The following is a 10,011-nucleotide window of genomic DNA, read 5'->3' on the forward strand; positions in this document are numbered from 1 at the left end:
ACAAGGTCGCCCACCGCGCGCGAAAGCCGAACCGCAGGACCGAGCCGCGGGACTGAGCCGCGGAAGCCGAGCAGCGGGACTGAGCTGCGCAAGCTGCAGGGTCTGCCCGCAAGTGCTCGAAGGGGAGTGCAACAGCGGGGAGACTTGGGAAGTCCAGGGCTCCAAGTCCACACATCGGCGCTGGAAGGGGAGCAGACCTGCGTGGAGAGCGTGGGAGCCCACAGTTCGGGACATCAGCGGCAGACTCAACACACCAGCGCTGGAACGCGAGGTGAGCCGAACCTCAATAACCCGAGACACCGGCAGGCAAGCGGAGAGAGGAGACTAGAGGGAACGACCCCCGGGGCGGGGGGGACTTCACCAAGCTAACTGGAAGAGAGAGAGGGGGAAAAAAAAAAGGTGACTGGTATGGACACGGGTTTCTCTCTCTCCGCTCACCTCTCAAGGGCTCGCAAGACAAAGAGCAGGCGCCATCTTGGACATACGTCATAAGCAGAGCGACCTCAGGTCTGCACCGGCCCTGAGCCTAGCAGAAAAACCTGACTCTGGGTGGGGCGAATTAACAGGAGATTAGGACTTAGTAAATTTATGGTGCTACTGAACTGAGACTGTGAAAAAAGAGACGGTGGGGGAGAGAACTCACGGAATTCATGTGAGCACTCTCCAGAGACGCTACAATTCCGTAACTTTGGCAACCCAGTGGGAGACTGAAGGAGAATTTGAGCCCACTCTAAGGGCCGAACAGATTCCCTGTGTGGTCCTTGGGAAAGAGCTTCTGATCTCTGGCTCCTGTGGGTATATCATTCGCCTGCTAACTACCTCCAACTTTGTTCAGCTGTGCAGAATAACTTCCCTGTTGAATCAAAAAAAAAAAGAGAGAGAGAGAGAGAGAGAGAGAGAGGTTTACCACGCCTAACCTGGGAGTGTCACCTTAGGCACACCAAACAGAGCTCTCAGGCCACACCCATCTCAAGCCCTAAGGCTCCCTCAAAAACAGATAGTCCACTTAATCTAGAGTCGTAGTATAACAAGAAAAAGCACCACAGTGAAGAAACCAAATATCTCCAATATGACAAATAACAAACGCAAAAACCAAGGTAATAAAAACAAGGAAGTCACCATGAAGCCCTCAAATGAAAAAGACACCCCAATTCAAGATTATGAGGATGATGACATAGAAGAAATGCAAGAAGCAGATCTCAAAAAATTGATAAGAACATTAAGAAGTTCTCAAAAACAAATTCTTGAACTACAGAAATCCTTAATGGACAAGATAGAAAATCTCTCTCGTGAAAATGAAATATTAAGGAGGAATCAAAATGAAACGAAACAACTAGTACAACAGGAAACTGGGATAGTGACTGAAGTGAAGAATTCAATAGATCAAATGAAAAACACAATAGAGAGCCTTACAAACAGAATGGGAGAAGCAGAAGAGAGAATATCGGACTTAGAAGACAGAGAACAGGAAAGGATACAGTCAGACCAAAGAAAAGAAGAGGAAATTAGGAATCTAAAACATATTGTCGGGAATCTTCAGGATACTATTAAAAAACCCAACATTCGGGTTCTAGGAGTTCCTGAAGGCATGGAGAGGGAGAAAGGATTAGAAGGCCTTTTTAGTGAGATATTAGCAGAAAATTTCCCAGGTTTACAGAAGGACAGAGAAATCCTAGTACAGGAAGCTCACAGAACCCCTAATAAACACGACCAAAAGAGACCCTCACCACGGCACGTTGTAATTAAACTCTCCACAGTGAAACATAAAGAAAAGATCCTAAAATGTGCAAGAGAGAAACGTCAGATTACTCTCAGAGGATCTCCAATCAGACTCACAGCTGACTTCTCATCAGAAACTCTACAAGCTAGGAGGGAATGGCAAGATATAGCCCAGGTACTAAGAGAGAACAACTGCCAGCCCAGAATATTATATCCTGCCAAGCTCTCATTTGTGAATGAAGGTGAAATAAAGACTTTTCATAACAAACAGAAATTGAAAGAATTTGTTGCCACTCGTCCAGCCCTGCAAAAGATGCTTAAAGATGTGTTACACACAGAAACAAAGAAACATGGTCATCAATATGAAAGAAGGTAAAGGAAGGAAACCAAGGAAGGAAAGCTCACAGCTAAAGATCACAGGGAATTCAAAGCATATATTAGAACTTATCTTTGGCAAATGGCAGGGCAAAGTTACCACTTATCATTAGTCACATTGAACGTGAATGGCCTGAACTGTCCAGTTAAAAGACACCGTTTGGCTGATTGGGTTAAAAAACAAAACCCATCTATTTGCTGCTTACAAGAAACACATCTTTCCAACAAAGATCCATACAGACTGAAAGTGAAAGGCTGGAAAAAGATATACCATGCCAACAGAAATGAAAAAAGAGCAGGCGTAGCCATCTTAATATCAGACACCATAAACTTTACCACAAAAACCATTAAGAGAGACAAAGAGGGACACTACATAATGATTAAGGGATCAATTCAACAGGAAGATATAACAATTATCAATGTATATGCACCTAACTACAGGGCACCGGTTTATCTAAAAGATTTGTTAACGGACTTAAAGGGAGACTTAGACCCCAATACAATAGTACTGGGGGACTTCAATACTCCACTCTCAGAAATAGACAGATCAACAGGACAGAAGATCAACAAGGATACAGTAGATTTAAACGACACTATAGCCCAAATGGATCTAACAGATATATACAGAACTTTCAATCCTACAGCTAAAGATTATACATTCTTCTCAGCAGTACATGGAACCTTCTCTAGGATTGACCACATACTAGGCCATAAAGCAAGTCTCAGCAAATTCAAAAGAATTAGAATCATACCATGCAGCTTCTCAGACCATAAAGGAATGAAGTTGGAAATGAACAACTCAGGAATCCCTAGAGCATACGCAAACACATGGAGATTGAACAACATGCTCCTGAATGAACAATGGGTCATAGAAGAAATCAAAAGAGAAATCAAAAACTTTCTGGAAGTAAATGAGGATAACAGCACAACATACCAAAACTTATGGGACGCAGCAAAAGCAGTGTTAAGAGGAAAGTTTATATCAATAGGTGCCTACATCAAGAAATTGGAAAGGCACCAAATAGATGAGCTTTCTATTCACCTCAAGGATCTAGAAAACCTACAGCAAACCAGACCCAAATCTAGTAGGAGAAGAGAAATAATTAAAATCAGAGAAGAAATCAACAGGATTGAATCAAGAAAAACATTACAAAAAATCAGCCAAACGAGGAGCTGGTTTTTTGAAAAAATAAACAAAATTGACACCCCATTGGCCCAACTAACTAAAAAAAGAAGAGAAAAGACCCAAATCAATAAAATCAGAGATGAAAAAGGAAATGTAACAACAGACACCACAGAAATAAAAAGAATCATCAGAAATTACTACAAGGACTTGTATGCCAGCAAACAGGGAAACCTATCAGAAATGGATAGATTCCTGGACACATGCAACCTACCTAAATTGAACCAGGAAGACATCGAAAACCTAAACAGACCCATAACTGAGACAGAAATTGAAACAGTAATAAAGGCCCTCCCAACAAAGAAAAGCCCAGGACCAGATGGATTCACTGCCGAATTCTACCAGACATTTAAAGAAGAACTAACTCCAATTCTTCTCAAACTATTCAGAACAATTGAAGAAGAGGGAATCCTCCCAAATTCTTTCTATGAAGCCAGCATCACCTTAATTCCTAAGCCGGGAAAAGATGCAGCACTGAAAGAGAATTACAGACCAATATCCCTGATGAACATAGATGCAAAAATCCTCAATAAAATTCTCACCAATAGAATGCAACAACACATCAGAAAGATCATCCACCCAGACCAAGTGGGATTTATCCCTGGTATGCAGGGATGGTTTAATGTGCGCAAGACAATCAATGTGATACACCACATTAACAGACTGCAGAAGAAAAACCATATGATTCTCTCAATAGATGCCGAGAAAGCATTTGATAAAATACAACACCCTTTCATGATGAAAACTCTAAGCAAACTGGGTTTGGAAGGAACATTCCTCAATACAATCAAAGCAATCTATGAAAAACCCACAGCCAACATCCTATTGAATGGGGAAAAGTTGGAAGCATTTCCACTGAGATCTGGGACCAGACAGGGATGTCCACTCTCACCACTGCTATTCAATATAGTTCTGGAGGTTCTAGCCAGAGCTATTAGGCAAGAAAAAGAAATTAAAGGGATACAAATTGGGAAGGAAGAACTCAAACTATCCCTCTTTGCAGATGACATGATTCTTTATTTAGGGGACCCAAAGAACTCTACCAAGAGACTATTGGAACTCATAGAAGAGTTTGGCAAAGTAGCAGGGTATAAAATCAATGCACAAAAATCAACAGCCTTTGTATACACAGACAATGCCATGGCTGAGGAAGAAATTCTAAGATCAATCCCATTCACAATAGCTACAAAAACAATCAAATACCTTGGAATAAACTTAACCAAGGACGTTAAAGATCTCTACGATGAAAATTACAAAACCTTAAAGAAAGAAATAGAAGAGGATACCAAGAAATGGAAAAATCTTCCATGCTCATGGATTGGAAGAATCAATATCATCAAAATGTCCATTCTCCCAAAAGCAATTTATAGATTCAATGCAATACCAATCAAGATACCGAAGACCTTCTTCTCAGATCTGGAAAAATTGGTGCTGAAATTTATATGGAGGCACAAGAGACCTCGAATAGCTAAAGCAATCTTGTACAACAAAAACAAAGCCGGAGGCATCACAATACCAGATTTCAGGACATACTACAGGGCAGTTGTAATCAAAACAGCATGGTACTGGTACAGAAACAGAAGGATAGACCAATGGAACAGAATTGAAATACCAGAAATCAACCCAAACATCTACAGCCAACTTATATTTGATCAAGGATCTAAAACTAATTCCTTGAGCAAGGACAGTCTATTCAATAAATGGTGCTGGGAAAATTGGATTTCCACGTGCAGAATCATGAAGCAAGACCCCTACCTTACACCTTACACAAAAATCCACTCAACATGGATTAAAGACCTAAATCTACGACCTGACACCATCAAGTTACTAGAGAACATTGGAGAAACCCTTCAAGATATTGGCACAGGCAAAGAGTTTCTGGAAAAGACCCGGGAGGCACACGCAGTCAAAGCCAAAATTAACTATTGGGATTGCATCAAATTGAGAAGTTTCTGTACTGCAAAAGAAACAGTCAGGAGAGTGAAGAGACAACCGACAGAATGGGAAAAAATATTTGCAAACTATGCAACAGATAAAGGGTTAATAACCAGAATCTACAAAGAGATCAAGAAACTCCACAAAAACAAAACCAACAACCCAATTAAGAGATGGGCCAAGGACCTCAATAGACATTTTTCAAAAGAGGAAATCCAAATGGCCAACAGGCACATGAAAAAATGTTCAAGGTCATTAGCAATCAGAGAAATGCAAATCAAAACCACAATAAGGTTCCACCTCACCCCGGTTAGAATGGCTCACATTCAGAAATCTACCAACAACAGATGCTGGCGAGGATGTGGGGAAAAAGGGACACTAACCCACTGTTGGTGGGAATGCAAACTGGTCAAGCCACTATGGAAATCAGTCTGGAGATTCCTCAGAAACCTGAAGATAACCCTACCGTTCGACCCAGCCATCCCACTCCTTGGAATTTACCCAAAGGAATTTAAATTGGCAAACAAAAAAGCGGTCTGCAGCCTAATGTTTATTGCAGCTCAATTCACAATAGCTAAGACCTGGAACCAACCTAAATGCCCATCAACGGTAGACTGGATAAAGAAATTATGGGATATGCACTCTTTAGAATACTATACTGCAGTAAGAAACAACGAAATCCAGTCATTTGCAACAAAATGGAGGAATCTGGAACACATCATGCTGAGTGAAATAAGCCAGTCCCAAAGGGACAAATACCATATGTTCTCCCTGATCGGTGACAACTGACTGAACACCAAAAAGGAAACTTGTTGAAGTGAAAGGGACACTATGGGAAACGGTGACTTGATCAGCATAGCCCTGACTGTTAATGAACAACTTAATACATTATCCCTCTTAGTAGTTTTTTTGTCTGTTCTACTTAATATGACTGATTTAATTCTGTAATTAATACACAGTTATTCTTAAGTGTTGAAATTTAACTGAAATGTGATCCCTGTTAAACATAAGAGTAGGAATAAGAGAGGGAAGAGATATATAATTTGGAACATGCTCAAGCTGACTTGCCCCAAATGGTAGAGTTAGAAACATACCAGGGGACTCCAATTTAATCCCATCAAGGTGGCATGTACCAATGCCATCTCACTAGTCCAAGTGATCAATTTCAGTTCGCAATTGATCATAATGAAAGGACTAAGAGTCAAAGGGAGCACATAAGCAAGTCTAGTACCTGCTAACACTAACCGATAGAATAAATAAAGGGGAGAGTGATCCAACATGGGAAGTGAGATACTCAGCAGACTCATAGAATGGCAGATGCCCTAAATAGCACTCTGGCCTCAGAATCAGCCCTAAAGGCATTCAGATCTGGCTGAAAAGCCCATGAGAGTATTTCAGGCATGGAAAGCCAAGACACTCTGGCAAAAGATCTCTGTGAGTGAGATCTCAGTGAAAAGAACAGGTCTTCAAAGAAGGAGGTACCTTTCTCTGAAGGGAGGAGAGAACCTCCACTTTGACTATGACCTTGTCTAAACAAGATAAGAGTCGGAGAACTCAAGGGGCTTCCATAGCCTTGGAAACTCATGACTGGAGCATAGGGAGATTACTGATGCCATAAACAGGAGTGTCAATTGGTAAAGTCAACAACAGGAGTCACTGTGCACTTACTCCTCATGTAGGATCTCTGTCATTAATGTGCTGTGCATTGAGATTTAATGCTATAACGAGTACTCAAATAATATATTTCACTTTGTGTTTCTATGGGGGTGCAAACTGTTGAAATCTTTACTTAATGCATACTAAACTGATCCTCTGTAAAAAAAAAAAAAAGAAAGAAAAGAAAAAAAAGAAAAGAATAGAAACTATCAACTCCCAACTTGACTCTCACTGGGATTAAACATGACAATAGGTCTGATCTGATTTCATCATCATTAAAAAAAATCATCTATTATTTTTCACTTTATGTTTCTGTGTGGGAGCAAACTGTTGAAATCCTTACTTAATGTATACTAAGCTGATCTTCTGTATATTAAGATAATCGAAAATGAATCTTGATGTGAATGGAAGGGGAGAGGGAGTGGGAAAGGGGAGGGTTGTGGGTGGGAGGGACGGTATGGGGGGGAAGCCATAGTAATCCATTATTCGTACTTTGGAAACGTATATTCATTAAATAAAAGTTAAAAAAAAAAATTTTCCATGGAAACTTCGGCCCTCAGATGCAGTAGGCACAAGAGTTTTGGCACTTATCAAGGAGAAAGTTTGCTCCACTTAAATTTTTCAGTCATAATTGTGTAAACTGAACCAATTGAGATGTCTACAGTTTGACTTGTTTCTGATATTAATTTAATTCATTGGACATGAAAAAAACTATTTTTTCCTTGTAAATTAGTGTGAGTGGTCAGCTTCTGTTAGCTTCATCTTTAATATCCTTTCATCAATTGTTAAAACAAGTTATCCATGTGTTAATTATTGATTTCTCTGGAGGCGTTGTTCTCAATAACTTCTAAAGCATTAAGGATTTTGCCATTCTCCCTTTCAAGTTTCACTACAAATCTGATGTTTGTTCTTCAGTTTTAGCAGCATTCATATTGCTCTGATGGGATCTCTTTTCAAAGTGGTGTCTTATTGTTCTTAGTGCCTCAAATTACATCCTGCTCAGACATATAATATCAAGTTAGAGCAAGTTTATTTTGTTGTAAAAATACTAAATTCCTTGTGTGGCTTTTTTTCATAAATTGAATTTTCCTTGATTTTTTTGAAGATTCCTTATTCATAGATGAGTGCACTCATCATGCTGGAAGTAACTGAAGTGCCAGAACTTCAGGTTCTCCTTATCTACACATCATTCGAGAACCTAGAAATGCGAATTTTGAGCTTGCTAGAATCTTGTCTCCACAAACCCATGAACTTTTCTTCAGTAATCCATTACTGATGGACTTTTCTGATCCCTCAACAATCACTTCAATGGTTGTATTAGGTTGTTGATAGAGTATAGATGTCATCTTCTCAAATACATGTACTGCAAAGGAGTTTTTCCCAGTCTCTGACACTGTCTAAAGTTACTGCTTGACCTCAATGGCCTGTGACTGCTTTATGAACCCTTCCATTGCCAACATTTTCAAAAGTATGTGGACATGTCTGGCTATAGGCTTCTGTGTCTTTAGTTTCCTAAGTATTTCTCTTAACACTGGAAAAACATTGTCTCTAGGATTGTGATCTTAATGTACTAGTATGTACTCACAGTGCATTTAAATTTTTATAGCACAATCTATTTTTTTCTTTTATTTAATAAATATAAATTTCATAAGTACAACTTTTGGATTATAGTGGTTCTTCCCCCCATAGCCTCCCTCCCACCCACAAACCATCCCATCTCCTACTCCTCTCCCATCCCATTCTTCATTAAGATTCATTTTTAATTATTTTATATACAGAAAATTTCAACAGTTTGCACCCACACAGACACACAAAGTATAAAGCACTGTTTGAATACTAGTTTTACTGTTAATTCGCATAATACAACACATTAAGGACAGAGATCCTACATGGGGAGCAAGTGCACAGTGACTCCTGTTGTTGTTTTAACAACTGACTTTCTTATTTATGGCATCAGTAATCACCTGAGGCTCTTGTCATGAGCTGCCAAGGCTACGGAAGCCTGTTGAGTTCACCAACTCCGACCTTATTTAGACAAGGGCATAGTCAAAGTGGAAATTCTCTCCTTTCTTCAGAGAAAGGTACCTCCTTCTTTGATGGCCCATTCTTTCTGCTGGGATCTCACGAACAGAAATCTTTCATTTAGGACATTTTTTTTTTTTTGCCACAGTGTCTTGGCTTTCCATGCCTGAAAAACTCATGGCTTTTTAGCCAGATCCAAATGCCTTAAGGGCTGATTCTGAGGCCAGAGCATAGCACAGTCTTACCATTACAACAGTCAGCTAGCTAGTAAGATGAAAATGAGTCCAGAAATGTAATACATGAATGAAGATAACTGTATAGAAAGTTTTGGGTCCTTTGTCTCAAAATCTTTTAAATTGCATACTTTTATTCATTTGTCCCACTACATTTTTCCTGTGATGTGCCAATGCAGACATTTGCATAAAACAAGGACACAAACAATCCCATGGAGAGAGCACATGAATGTGAGGAATTTGTCAGAAGTAAGAGGAGTGTGGTCGGTTTTTAATTAAAGATAAATTTTAAGGTATCTAAGATGGCTGAACAAGGAAAACACGTGCTGATTTGACCACAGGGGGATAACAGAAGAAAAATAGAATAACTGCATTCCCAGGAGAGAGTTGGAGAGAAGTTTGCAGTGGAAATTCTATGGAAAGAAGAGAGATGCCATGGAGCCACATGTGTTTCAGGGCTGGGGGAAATGCCATCTTGCAGTGAGCTGAGAGGAGTCTGTGGCAGCCTGTTTCACTGGTGATATTGCTGGAGGGAGAACCTTGCAGACCACACTGACTTTGAACCCAGTCTGGAGTGCCAGGGAGGCACAGAGTGCTCCCCTAAGCCTGTGAAGGGAGAGCATATTGTTTCTTCCCAACAAGGACACCCAGAGATTAACAAGGAGGAAATGCCATCTTAATAAGGCACAGACTGCTGTGACTGGAGGATGTGCAACTACAGGATTTTATCAGTATAAATCTAAGGACCCCACTAACATTGAGATTGCTGTGGAGGCTCTCTCCATCGGTGGAGCAGGGTCATGGAGCTGAGAATGAAGCCCCTGCTCTCTGTGACTGTGGGAGCCCTGTGTGCTACAATTTTGGGAATTCTGTGACTGCAGGATAAGG

The sequence above is a fragment of the Oryctolagus cuniculus genome, chromosome 1, assembly GCF_051225735.1.
Source record: "Oryctolagus cuniculus isolate XC-2025 breed Fujian yellow rabbit chromosome 1, ASM5122573v1, whole genome shotgun sequence".
NCBI classification, from domain to species: Eukaryota; Metazoa; Chordata; class Mammalia; order Lagomorpha; family Leporidae; genus Oryctolagus; species Oryctolagus cuniculus.